Raw genomic sequence first — 12458 nt, 5'->3', positions numbered from 1 at the left:
TGTCCAGTGCTCTCACCACTTTCCATGGATCCAAACTGCTCCTTAGGTCCTTTTAAGAATGCCTTGCCCAATTCCAAGAAGTGACACCTGTTCCCCCCATATTCACTCCCCTGAGGCCTGGGGCTCAGGAACAGAGATCCTTCGCTGAAGGCAGAGGGCTCCACCACACCCTCCCCCTCAGCCTCTGCTCCCTCTACTCCTCCTAACAGCCTTGTCATTCCTGGCTTCTGGCCAACCGCCTCCCCCAAGGTGCAGTCTCTAAATTACAGGAAGAAATTGGTTTTGTCCTGTGGCCATGTAAGAGAAAAGTCCAGCCCAAAAAGCCACTCCAATCATCTCCTCCATCTAGGGCACTTCTCATCTGCTGACATTCCTTCACCTACTCAAGCCTTCTTCTTCTTTCCCATCCTCCGTCCCCTCTCAATTCTCAGCTGGGGAGGATCAGTGTTTTTACAGCTTCCATTGTGTCAGCACCAAAGGGGTTAAAACCTCAACCACGGTCTGCCAGCGGCCGGGCACCTTGCCCCCCTCTTCTTCTCTTGGCCATGGACCCGGCACAAGATATCAAATTTCAAGCCGGCACAGTCTCTATCCTTCTCTCCTGGGGGGGTTGCCCAAAACATCCCAGGTCTCCTCTACCCCTGCACCTTGCAGCGGCTCTGGCCTCCCTTCCCTCAGGCTTCATGGCCTCCCCCTCCCCCACACAGACGCAGCTGGGCAGGGGAGAGGTCAGATCAAACTCACTGCACACCAGACTCCAAAGAGAAAGTTCCTCTGGGAATCATCTGGTTTTAACACCTGTGTCTTCTCAGAGGCGTACCCAGGTCCCCAGTGGCCACACCAGGTGTCAATTTCAAATCTGGCCACTGATTGGTTTGACCATAACTTTCCCAGAAACTCACTTCCTGGTCAAACCAAGATGCACAGTAAAGGAAAGCTTGAAAAATATATTTCTGTTTATTGTAGGATCGTTATTTCCCAAAAAAATTCTTATGAAAATTCTTGATAAGTCAGCAAATCTCAAATTAACTGTTTGTAGGTTTCCTTGATTAAAAAAACAAAAAAACAAAAAAACAAAAAAACAAAAAAAAAAACCTTCATTGCATTCGTCTGAAATGTTCATCCCTGAAATGTAGCACAACCTTGTGTTAGGTTTGACATGTGATATAGTGTTACATCTGTTACATAATGCAGCATGACTGGCAGCGCTCAGCATTAAGAGGTCAGAATTGTTAAATCAACCAGAGCTTTCATTAAAGGGCCTATTTCAGCAGAACTGAGTGGGGATGAGGGAATCTGTTTTGAGTTTCTCTTCTGAAGGTTGCTGTATCCAGAGGAACATAACAATCAGACAGCAGGGACATGTTTCTTAGAAGAGCCAAAATGTGTTTTGACAGAGATGCTTTTTGACACCAATGGACATATGAGGTACAGTCAGCACTGCAATTTAGAGCAGTTTTAACTATGAGGTTGTGTACAGTCCATTTAAAATGATTTCTTGGAGTCAGCTTATGTATTCTACAATATAGTGTTAAATGCAAACTTTCATTTAAACAGATTTTTTTTCTTTCTTTCAGAGATGTAATGCAGTCCAGTGTCTCTTTGTCAAAGTCAACAAAAAGCTCCCCCTGGTAAGACAATGTTACTCACGTGGGTAAAGATTTTATATCCATTCACTTACAGACTTCACTTCACTTGACACTGGATTTTTAACTGCTGCCATTACAAGGGGTGACTGCTGCTATCTATGGCTTGTTTCCAGTGTGGGTGTGAAAGTCCATTTTGGAAGAAGTGCAAGAGTAGTGGAAGCCTCTGTGGAGCACTTCTTCCCTCAGCAGTCACCAAATCTTCCTTGAAGAGAAGTATGTAAAGGTACTTCAGGCAGAGAAGCAGTGAGAAAGAGAGAACAAACAAGAGTCAGCAAGAGATCAAAGGGCTGAAAATCTGCAGATGAGCAGAGAGCAGCTGCATGGCAGAACAGAGAACAGAAAGCCAGGCTTCACTGAGAAAAGAAAGAGAAAATGGGCTGAGACCTGTGCAAAATTTCTTGCAGCTCAAGGAGCTGCTGATAGCCCACTAAACTGATTTCACAGTCCCATCTGCAAAGGTAAGATGAGAATGAATCACAGAATGGAACCTTTATTTCTCTCTAATCTGCTCTTATTACTTTGATTTTCCCCATGTATCTCCCTTATGTAGCTCTTTTTAAGGAGCAGATGAAGCCATATATACCTCAGAGCTCTCAGTGCCTGACTTTTTTGACCTGTCAAAAAACCAGTACTGCTTCCACATTTTGCACATTGCCAGTTTTCTTATTCTTACATTAGTAAAAAGTCTACATGAAAGCAGTAGTAAGACTTAGGTTAAATTTAGAAAGATGTACTTTCACTCTTGTGATTCCTCTGAGGTTTTTTTTTTCTGAAATGCACAGAGCAGACAGGTTAGCTTTATAAGGTTTAGATTAACCGTAGAATCAGGTATTTCTGGTTTTCTGGTTTTAAATGAATCTTGCAGAATTGAAGTATGTTGAAATTTGGAATTTTTTGTTGATACTATGGAATCTTTAATTTCTGTGTTAAATAGGCATTTTGTTTCTAATGTTTCAGGATTGAATAAAAAAATGTGTATAGGAAAGTGTTTATTTGGGGAGGGAATACTGGAATAAGAATGACACTTCAAATTGATTAGTACATGAAATTCACCATGTTTCTGAGCACTTCACTGATTCTTTTTTGCTACACTTTGAAGTCGGAATCAATAGCTATTATAATTTCATACATGGAACAAAAATAGAAGGTTTAGATTTCCAGAGGTACATAGAACAGTAAATATATTTTGAAAGAAAAGAATGGTTTCTCTCTTATTTCTTAGGGGGAAAGAAAAGGTTTAATCAACAACATTCACACTGTTGAAAACTTCAAGGTTCTCCTTGTGTCACAATATGTTCACTAAACTTCTGAGAAGAACATAATTTGAGACACAGCATTTCATATAAGTTATTATTTACACCGTTTCACTTTCGGTACTGTGACATTATGAAGTACCTAACTCTTCCTTTGGCTTGTATAAAGGTTTTGGTGTCTATCTCTGTGTAGAGTTACTAAGAGGAACAGAAAAATGGATCTTGAGGGACAAAGACAGGTCTTTATCCCTTTATTAATTTTCTTGAATTTCACATAACAATTTATATATCCTTACTTGCAAGAATATAGAAAAAAATTGTTGAACTGCAATGCTTACACTTGCTTGCAAAGTTTGGAAGAGTTTTTTGCCAGTATAATTCAGTAAATTTGTGATATCAGTAGTACTCTGCTGAAGTTTTCTTCAGTGTCCTTGCTGAGCTGATGCGTCTTGCTGCTGTTGCAAGTCCTTGCTTGTCAGTCAAATTGCCTACCATAGTCTGGCATCACTATTTATAGCTGAAGGAGTGTCTGGTGTTTTGCATGAGGTATTATATTAGCACAAATTATTGCTAGCAAGTGGTGACATTCGCCTAGGATATGCAACATCATGATGTCATTTGCTATCCAAGGTACATGCAGTCTGTCAGATGAAGTCAGTTAGCATCTGGTGAGCCAAGAAAGGCAGAAATTTCCAAATCCTAATATGCCAAACGAATCTCCAATCAAAATTTAAACTGAAGCAAATCCAGTTTGTTTCCTGACATTCTGAAAAGCTTCATTAATCTTTCATCTCTTGTGCCATATTTTAAATTATTTGTAAAAGCCCTAGACTCCATTTTAAGTAAGAAATAGTTCAACATTTAAAAAGCACAAAAACTTAAGAATGTATGAGTAAATTAGTGAAAAGTATATCAGTTTATGAAACATCTAGTACAGTATAGCTTCAGCAAAAACTACCACTGGATGTATTTTTTATACCCAAGGAAAATTTTTCTTCTTCTCTCAACTTTCACTAAGGAAGAAAAATAAATAACTCAAGTGGAGTAATGTTTTAAAATGCTTCATTGGCAATTCTGTTAAGACTGGTAATACCAATGGTATTTGGCCCAAGTGCTTGTTTGCTCACTGAATGTAAAGGAGTCCGTAGTCAGATTTCTAATCAATTTTCGTTTAGTGTGCATATTTTATTGCTAGTGGTTTTGCTATTTGTTTTAGATATATTAGGGAAAACCCATTTAGTGTTTGCCTGATAGTATTGTAAATACAGTTCAGAAAATCTTGTCTTCAGTATTTATTTGGCTTAAAATGGACAAATCCCTCACTGTAAATAATTGTTTAAAACAAGTTTTGTGATCTTAAAAATTTTTAAATTTTTGATAACCTTTTATTTTCTGTTATCTTATATTTATTTTATTGCGTCTACACTTTCAAGTTGTTGGTAGAGTCAAAGAAATATCTTGAAGTTCTAAAAAAAAAAAAAAAAAGATAATTAATGCTACTTCAAGCTGTATCTAACAAAAGGAAAATAAAAAGAAATTGTATCTGTATCAGTCACTAGCACTAACTGCTCTTCTTTCCTGACAGCTTTAACAGAGAAACTGAGAAGAATGAACCTGCCAATCAAATTGCCCTTTTTTGATTTGGGTTTTCTTCCATGTGAGTCTTCCATGTAAAAGCTGAGATACTGGCCAGGACAATGAGTAATCTTATGATGTGGATTGAAGTAATTTCTTACTGTCACTCTAATCTATTTTTCATACTATAATATAATTATTCTAAATGATTTTATGTGTTTTGATTTCCCAGATGTAGCTTTCATACTGAATATGAAGCTCAACCGCTATAGAAATTATTGGGGTTTGTGTTTTTTTTGTATTTTTGATTGGTTGGTTTTGTTTAGATTTCTAAGGACCCCCCAAACACTTACATCCCTTCCACAAAGACAGATTTCAAAGACACTTGGCCATCTCTTCCATTTTCTCCTGCTGTTTTCCTTGTACTTAGTTACTATAATAACTTTTTCCATTGTACATATATTTAAGTAATTGTCCATTAGTATATTAAGAACAAAAGTATTGATCCAAATTAAGGCTGACACAATGCTTCAAAAACCAACTAATAAAGTTCACCTGTGCAAGTGGGAAATTTTGAAGGCACAAAAACCTGAAATCCCTTTTCAGAAATACAAACTTGTTGAGCTGGGGCAATGTGTGAAGTGCAATACAGTAATTAAACTGTATCGGGATATTACACCTGATGGCTAGAAGATAAAATAAGTGTGCAAAAGCTTTCAAAGAGAACGCATAAGAGGAAAGGGAGAGAGAGGCAGCAAGCACTGTGGTATTTATCTTGAGATGGAGAAGTGACGATGTTCTCTCTGAAACTCTTTTACAGAGCTCTGAAGTGTGATTGTGTGGATGTGTATCATTGGGCTACAGGGTTCAGTTTCTGTAGATTCTAAAACTTACCCTTTTTTACCATTCAGGTAACAATGACTTATAGACAGCTCCTTCGAAAGCATCTCAAGATCTCGGAGACGCACTTTAGCTCTGATGCTGTTATGATATCTTTCCAGATTCTCAGCTTTCACAGGAACAAATTCGCTGCCTTTGCTTCCTTTGAAGATTTTTTGACATCAAATGATTGCTTGATTTATCTAGAAGCCCTAGTGGGTGCTAATATCCCAAATAAGGTATGAAAGTATCCTCAGCTATGCACAATCTTTGAGAAAATGTATTCTCCTTTTGATGATAAACCTGTGTCATTATGCTATTAAAAATTGTTTGCAATAGCACTGAGACTGTTTTAACAGAGCTTTGAAATGAGAAAGGTTTTAGCTTCCATTCATTCCAAGAGGCCACAGACTTCATAGCTTTTGGTGAATTATTAAATATGTTTTATTGGAGCACAAAAAGAATTATCTCAAACAAGATATTTATTTGAATTGAGAAATGTTAAGTCTCATAATGAATAAATAAAAGAAAATTAATGCCCAGGGCTCTGAAGGCATCAGTAGCTCTGACTATTCCTTTTCAGTGCCTACAGCTCCCTCCAAGCCTGCAATCACACACCCAGGGGAGCCATCTGCCCTCATGGTGCCCTGACAAATGAAAAGACAAGTATCAATGATTTATAATATATATCACAGTCTTAAAAGCAGAAGATCACTATAAGATATGTGGGAAAATTTGGCATGGTATCTTTACAAAGGACCAATCATCAGAAAGAATTGATCAACTGATCAAAAATGCAGTGTCCTTACATCCTGGATGTACAACAAAAAATGTTCAGATATTTTTCCTTTTCTTCTGTTTTGCTATTTACTGCAGAAACTTTCTTTGGCTTCCTGAGTTACTGTCGAGCCTGTGGCCCATTCTGTGTTGCTAAGGAAATATTTCCACCATCTCTAAGCTCAGCAATGAGACCTGCCATATGTGATAGATTAGCTTATAGCTCCTTCTCCAGAATCTCTGTCCCACTTCATTTCCACAAGCCTTTCCAGAGCTGGACTTCAGCAGAGGATGCTTCATTCTCCTCCAGTAACTCTCAAAAAATACCTTCTTCCCTCAGCTCTTCTAAATCTAACCCATGGGGCTGCATCCCACACTCGTACAATTCTTTTCCCCTGAGGCTCAGCCATAGTCTTTAAAAATTATGAACTGGCAGTAAAATGATACAGGTCTACCATTTATTGCAATGTGTTTGGCAAAAGGGACATTATTTGCTACCAGGTAAGACAATGTGACTCACAAAGAAACAGGAATTTTTTTATTCTTCTAACAAACCCTTTTTCCTATGCCTCTACACCATCAGACCATTTTTCCATGCTCAGTAGGTCTGATCACTGAAAATCTCCAGAGCTCCTTCCAAGACCATTATTTCAAAACAGCACAGGATTTGACAAAGGGGGTGGTGAAATAGCCATCGCTGTTGCAGCTATACCTCACATTCTTGCATGTGATTCTCTTCTGTAACTGTCCTGAAAATATTCATGCTCTGTATAGTATTCACATCTGAAGGAATGCAGGATTTACTATTCTACTTCCTATTTCTATCTCATTACTGAAATAACTAATTTATTATGCTTTTTTCTGTCATGCCATTCTTCACTGAGATCTAGAGAGAAGCCTGCACTACCCACCTTCCTCTCTCCACCCTGGTGCACACTACCGGTGAAATAGCAAGATATAAGGAAGACTAAAACCAGGAAAATTGTGTACTTTAGGAAGAGGCTGAGATTCAGTAAGACAAATCAGGGGAAAATAAAACGTTTGCATTTATGTTTGTAACTGTGATTTATTTTTCAGGTTTCTTTCAGCTCCTACCTCTTTAAGCTGTCCTTTAAAGCAAAGGCCTAGCGAACCATCTCTCTTTAGGTGGATATCTTCAGCAACACATTTTTCCTATCTTTTCTATTTTCATTCTCTGTTTTCACTCTTTACTTTTTGAGGACCTACCTTTCTTTTCTAGGGTCTTGATGAAGCATGTACCTGAACTTTTTTACTGTGAAATACACTGATCTGAAATAAACAATTGAAATTTGCATGCTGTGACCCTAGCTCAGAACTAGTGTATGTATTAAAACCAGACAGGTCAGTTTTATAAATGGGTGAAATTCATGTCCCTTCTCAGACTTAAAAGCAAATGTTGAATGAAAGACATTATTACTGACAATTAACAATATATTCCTTCCAAAGTTATAAAGAGTAATGTTTCTAATTAATTTGAAATCCTACCCTGCCACGACACTGCAAGGGTGATGAAGCAGATATTTTCATGTTCAGGTGGAAAGTTGAATTTGAAATCTCTATGAGCACAGAATATTGGTGTCCTGAGAGAATATGAGTCTCTGCTGTCGCAGGAGCCATGCTGCACAATATCATAATGTATATGATTATAGAAATCCATACTTCCAATTTTTGGAATGAATCCATTTAGTCCAAACTTGAGTTTAATGAAATAGCCATTCTTACAAAACATATCTCTCTATTTAATGGTGCAAAGGCACTGATACAATGACAAAGAGATTGGATGTAGAGACATTAATGGCATGAACATGCCAGGTTAAATCCATTGGTAAATCCTTCTATAAATATCTAACACACAGTAATGCAGATGGTGCTTATTACAAACAGCCCTTGAAGAGGAGAGTAACTCAGATTCTTGTTAATAGATCCATTGGGGCAGATTACAGTGAGACAACAGGGAATGACCAGAGTTCATATAGAGATAAAAAGAGATAGATAGATAGATAGAAAGATAGATAGATAGATAATAGATAGATAGATAGATAGATATGTAGGTTTTATTCTAGAACAATTTGGCTGCAATGGAATGGAGATATGTTGACAACATTTTGGTTATTATCTGTAGTAATGTAACAATATAAAAGTATAAAGATATCACTTAAGAAAATATATAAGGAAAAGAAAGGATAAGAGTAGATAATGGGGAGGAAAGATATCACCACCCATGAATCAAGTGATAAGACTTGATTATAGAAAATTAGTAGCCCATTGATTGAAGTGATGGTCTCAGTCTTGATCTGTCTGATGTGGAGAAACCCAAGAAACTTAGAGTTCAATGGGTTAATTTATGTTTTGGTTCATGTGGGGATGCCCAGATGCCTCTCCTGAAGGAAGAGTTTTACACTGCCTGATGTTACACTGTGGCCCATGTGCAGTTCTTGGTGGAAGGTGCTAGAAATGAGTCTGGGGCCACTTCAGTGGTCTTTGATGGTTTATGAGCCCTTCTAATTCATGACAGTTGCCTCTCATTTCAGTTTAGTTGACCTAACTATTATTTCTGAAGGGATTAATACTTTCAGGCCTACATGTGTGTCCTGATACTTCCCCAGGGGGTAAGTTTAAGACCAAGCCAGTTGTGTCAAGGAGGACATTGGCATGACAAAAAGCATTATCCTGCCTCACAGAATCTGCTTCTTCTGGACCTCCTCGCTTATCTGGCTCAAAACCCAATCTGTAGCCTCCAGCGGTGGATGTTCACCTCCTCTGCCCCGGGGCTCTTCCCTTGCACATTGTCAGCAAGTACTTGCTGCTTTGGCAAATGGCCCGTGGTTTGAGTCTTTAACCATTAACATTTCAGTCTCTCACAGCACTCAAAAGCAGGCAAGCTACCTGGAAACTCCTTACTCTGAGCAGGATAGGAAGTACAGTCAGAGCTTCCTGTTTCTGAGATCTGTTCTTCAGGCACTTCTACCTATAATTTCCCCTTCTTAGGGGAATTTAGGCTCATTCTTTCCATGGATCTGACAGTGAAGCAAAATATTAATTAATAACTTTTAATTTATATTTTTATTATTTTTTTATTTATACTTTTATATTAGCCATATGTTTTCCAGCAGCTCACAGGCTGTGAATGTTTAAAAAAAATCACTTGCCTAAGAGAGAGAGAAGATGAAAAGAATATTTGAAGATGTTATTTGAATTGTTTTTCAATTACTATTACTCAATCAGATGTACTAGAAACTGAAAATTACATTGACAAGATGAGCTTGCACTATCAGTATATAAAGCTGCATGAGAAAGGGAAAAGTAATCAGAACAAAACATGAACAAAATTGAAATGACAATCTGATACTGTTGAAAAGATCATTATATTTGATAAGGATCATTTGATGAGATACAGGCCAAATTCAACCCCAGGGTAAACAAGTAGAATGGTCAGAGACTAAAAAAGAAACAACAGTATATTTTATTTCCTTCTTATTTTGTAACAAGAAATAGGACATGCACTGCGGTTACAGCTCTGCATTGAATGAATGGAAAATAAGAGAGTAATTTTGTCTCTCCCAAAGTCTCAAGAAAGCATGGAACTAACTGAAAATATTTCACATTTCATTTAAACTTCTCACAATATCCGAGCAAAATTTAGTTTCCTACCTAATGTTCATTTATCTGCCTGCTATTATTATTCTTATGGTATTTTGTTCTGCCTCAAAATGTTGCATTAAGAGTTCTATATTGTGCTTCCTGCCTGTTCATTGGGGTGCTTTGGACAGAAGGCATGCATAACTCATAAGATCTCTTGCAAGGTAACATGTGGAAAAGACTGTATCTATCAATTCAAGAGAGCAGAAAGAGTTTCCAGCTGTCAAGAGTACAAAATGGTAATGGAATTAATTGAAATTATATAGGCAAGTTCTTCCTTTCCTCTGCCTTTTTTTCCCCACCCTGCAGTTCAGATGCACATGAAAAACAATCTGGCTGTGTCCAACCATTTGGGGAAGGAGTGATATAAACATGCACACTTTTCAATCAGACACATTTTGTAGTGGAAGAATTGTGAAGCACCTGTACTGTGCATCTAGATTACAGAAAAAGAGAAATTACAGAACAAAACGGCAAAGTATACTTTCCTCTCAATGAGGTTTATTCCCTGTTGTCAACTTATTAGTGATCTGAATTAATGTTCAATGTTCCAAAATACCTCAGGAGAGTTGGTTTTAATGAGACCTCCACTGAGTTACCTCTGTTTTTAAAATTCATAACTCAACTATTCACCTTAAAGTTTAATTCCATCACCATCTATACATGCTTCAGTTTTCAGTTCTCAGTTTTGTCTTCCTATGGAACAGCAGTATGTAGAATTGTCTCTGCACTTGTACTGATTTAAAACAAAATCACAAGAGAATATGTTAAATAGAATATTCTATGTTTATTCTAGCAGACTCTGTAGGAATCGTGTTTTGTTTCAAGTAAATTTAAATTGTAAACCCTAGGAGGTCACTATTTGCATTCTTTTAGGATTGATTTCAGGGATGAAAGAGTAATCTCAAACCTCATTCAATAAAGTAATAACATATTTCATTTAGACACTGTACAATATTTCATTTGTACTCATAGGAACATGTATATATATAGAACTTAGAGAATCTGTAACTATGTACAGTATTCTATATACATTAAATTTTTTTGTACATATTATGTTAATTTCTGTTTGAACCTAACAATTAAAAGAAACTGAGTTTCTCAGTTCTTGCAAGTTTATGAAAAAGTCAAATTTTGTTTCTTGAAATATTTTCAGAAGATTTCTACAAAAAAAATTTGTTTCATAAGAGGTTAAGATGATATGTAGATCTTGCACATATCTTTCCCAGCCATCTGTAAGGGTTCATTTATTAAGTTTTCTTCCACATATTCTACTTAATACCTATGTTCTCTGGTAGAGGTGAGGATGGGGCTTAGATTCTTTCTAACCGAACAGTGTTTATTCATGTTCAGGCAGCTATCATAAGCTGTCTCTGGCTTATGTCCCTTAACTTCTCCAGGACTTCTTAGATCAAAACACAAGTACTCAGCAAAATCAGACATCTTTTAGATAGAAGTATTTTGAATAAAAGCATTTTTGTTGATGAGTATCAGCAAATATTTACTTTTTGTGAAGTAGTATCTTATTTCTCGGTATTCATTTCCTCCTATCACTTCAATTTTCTCCAAGTTCTTCAGAACAAATTCAGTCTGAATACCTACAGAATCAATGTACTTGTTCACTGGTGAGATCCAGTCATGTCCAGTGACATTAAAAGAACATTTCAGATGACCTAAATATTGCCATGAAATAGAATCTGGCCTAAAGTTAGCAAGCAGGAAGCAGCAACAAGAACTTTAAAAAAAAATAAGTTCTTTATTTTAGCATTTCCTTTATTTTTCCTGGTTTTGCCAGCCAAGTTTCCTGAAGTTGTTCTCTGAATTGAGGCTGTCACTGATTATTGTTTTCATGAACACAAGAGAAAGAATGAATTTGACAGAGTTAAACTGAAAAGAATTGTCTTTTAACTTCTCCCTCCAGGAAGCTAATTTTTTATTTGAACTGATAGAATCAAGGGGGCAGCGAAGTTACTACCAATGATGGTTTTGATAAAAACAATCTTTTGTATCTGTTTTTAATTTTAATCAAATTATAGGAATCACTTCTTAGCTCAAACATATATGTTTTCTGCATTTCATTAATCTTAGCACACAGGAATTTGCTCACATAGGTTTACTGGAAAAATAACCTGGACTTTGTGGGAAATTTAGATGATATATATAATTTTATTTAATTTAAGCTGTCAAAATGTAAGTCTATATGTTGACAAAAGTTATTAACATTCTCACTTTTACAAAGAAAGAGAGCAAGAGGTGTCTCCAAATGCTTAATGTGAAGTGACTTCTGCAATTTTAAGGTCTGTCTGTGAAACAGACAGCTCTGTAATTCACTAGATAATCCTTGCTTGTCACCTTTGGAGATGAAGATGACCTCTTTCTTCTATTAGGCATCAGATCGGTCACCACGTCACTCAACAGTGGATTTTTTTTTTTTTTTTTTTTTTTTGCAACAGTATTCTCTACCAACTTTCCACCAATTTCTAACTTTTCCACCAATTTTTCTTAAATAAGATTTTATTTTATCTGTTTCGGATTGCTAGATGAGTAAAAATTTAGAGAATATTGGCTATGTTGATATTATTATGAGAAAGGTTGCATCTTCATGAGTTGGTGGATAATTTTATTTTTAATGTGCTGTGTTAGGTCTTAATTGTCATTATAACTA

The sequence above is a fragment of the Onychostruthus taczanowskii genome, unplaced genomic scaffold (genome assembly GCF_017590055.1).
Source record: "Onychostruthus taczanowskii isolate IOZ18803 unplaced genomic scaffold, ASM1759005v1 scaffold102, whole genome shotgun sequence".
NCBI classification, from domain to species: Eukaryota; Metazoa; Chordata; class Aves; order Passeriformes; family Passeridae; genus Onychostruthus; species Onychostruthus taczanowskii.
The sequence above is the reverse complement of the archived record's forward strand: the minus strand, read 5'-3'. Positions refer to the sequence as shown.